Raw genomic sequence first — 2536 nt, forward strand, 5'->3', positions numbered from 1 at the left:
TATCTACCTAAAATTGCGTATTTGCCCTAAATCCACATTGGGTAAAGAGGGTAGGCAAAAAGGTAGAAATGGAAACAGGGCAGACCTGGGAAGCCCACTTAAAACAAAAACAGAACATGGTGCAGTTTTGCCTATTATCAGCCAACCTGTTGATAGCAGACCAGCTCAGTCTTCTCAGATTACGAATATGTACTGACGTTTTAATTTGTATTTTGTTTCTTAATCTTGTTAGATTGTAATGTTTGGGAGTTTCTGTTTAAAGTGGCCGTGCTTGCAAGTGAATATTACACATTGATTTTTTAATATTCCCCAATTTTCTATACCCACTCCTGTGATCTTAATTTCATTTTCATGCATTTGCTCATGTTAAAGTTGTAGAGTTCACGAGTTAGTGCATGTAACCTCCAATAGGTTCACTTTCCTTCCTCTACACCATTCTACCTTCTCTTGGAATCTAACCTGTCTTATATTCTTCCTCTTACATAGTCTCATTGCTACATGGCCATACTAAAATTCCTTCTTTGGGGTGCCTGGGTGGCTCAATCATTAAGTGTCTGTCTTTGGCTCAGATCATGATCTTGGGGTCCTGGTATTGAGTCCTGGCATTAGGCTCCCTGCTCAATGGGGAGCCTGCTTTCCCTCTCCCTCTCCCCCCTGCTCGTGCTCTCTCTTGCTTTTGCTCTCACTCTCTCTCAAATATATAAATAAAATCTTTTTTAAAAATAATAAAATTCCTTCTTTTTGTTCCTTACCACATTCCCTACAAGGGTCAGTCTAAACCTTTTTCCATCCCTCTAAACAGATGAATCTTCTGTTTACAGAGAAGATTGAAGTTATCCATCCAAAAGCCCCTCTTCTTCCCTCCACTTTAATTTCCTTGCATTCACATTCTTTTTCTACTTCAAATATTAACTCTTCCCTCCTGCCTCAAAGAAAGGAGCATTCTTCTGTGGCTAACTCCATCTCTGTTTTTTTTATTCCATTCTTCAGTTGGATTTGGCTCAGCTGCAATAACAGAAAATCTCCAAATAAGTGACTTTAAAAAGTGATGAATCACTAAATTCTACACCTGAAACTAATATTATACTGTATGTTAACTAACTGGAATTTAAATAAAAACGTGTTTCAGGTGAAACAGATATAGAAGTGCGCTGTTGAAGACAGATATGGCAGCTCCATCAGTTGTCAGGGACTCATGTTTTCTTTCTCACTGCTCTGCCATCCCTAAAGTGTGGCCCTTATCTTCATTGCACAAACTTGCTGCTTGAAACCTGAGAATACAGCTTTCCAGGGTGAAAAAGGAAGTTAAAGAAGTCAGGGAGGACCTCCTCTTTTCCTATGTCCCTAAAGAACTACACAACAATTTATACTAATTGGCCAAAATTTAGTCAGCCACATTTGGCTGCAAGGGAAACTATGAAAGGACCTATTTAGCTGGTGGTCATGTGCCCAATGAAAAAATCTGTGTTTTGTGACAATAAGAAAAAAATTGGTTTTCTGTTATATAGATTTGGTGAAGAACTCATCCTTTCTTGCCAACAGTATCCCTTTCCATTCCCCTCAGATATATTCTAACTCTCCATATTTCATCCTAAAAGAACACCAAACACCTTCTCTTGATTCTGGTCATTCTCTTCACTGCAAGAAAAAAAAATTTTTTTTTATTGCTCTCCTTTAAAATTTAACATTTCTGGGGTGCCTGGATGGCTCAGTCATTAAGCGTCTGCCTTCCGCTCAGGTCATGATCCCAGGGTCCTGGGATTGAGCCCTGCATCAGGCTCCCTTCTCAGCGGGGAGCCTGCTTCTCCCTCTGCTTCTCCCTCTCCTGATCCCCCTACTTGTGCTCTGTCAAATAAATAAAATCTTTACAAAATAAATAAATAGGGGTGCCTGGATGGCTCAGTCGTTGTGTCTGCCTTGGACTCAGGTCATGATCCCAGGGTCCTGGGATCGAGCCCCGCATCGGGCTCCCTGCTCAGCGGGAAGCCTGCTTCTCCCTCTCCCACTCCCCCTGCTTGTGTTCCCTCTCTGGCTGTGTCTGTCTCTGTCAAATAAATAAATAAAATCTTTAAAAATTAAAAATTAAATAAAATTTAACATTTCTTCTTTTCCGCTTATTTCCGATTCCTAGTCACCATCTTACCTTTAGACAGCCTCCTAGTCTCTGAGTTTCTGGAACATTTAAAAAATACATCTTTACCCTAACCGAGTCTTTCGACTTTATTAATAAAAAATTAAATTAATATTTAATTTCACGAATAAGACAAGAGTACGTCGTTACAAAAAAAAATAAATAATGCAAACGCCTCATTGGGTCACACCCATGACTACGTTAAGACCAAACATATGAGAGGATGGTTGAAGTTGGAAAGAAGATGCGATTTTCCAATTCGTTTGTGTGAAACTGGGACGAGGACCCTCCGTCACTGCGGTTTCGCCGCCCCAACGAAGGTGTCTCCCTGCCAGAGGTCGGTGGGTCTGAATTTAACCGCACTGGAGTGAACGTTGGAAACCGTGGCCTCAGGAATCCCTAGGT

Source organism: Halichoerus grypus, chromosome 5 (assembly GCF_964656455.1).
Source record: "Halichoerus grypus chromosome 5, mHalGry1.hap1.1, whole genome shotgun sequence".
Lineage (NCBI taxonomy): Eukaryota > Metazoa > Chordata > Mammalia > Carnivora > Phocidae > Halichoerus > Halichoerus grypus.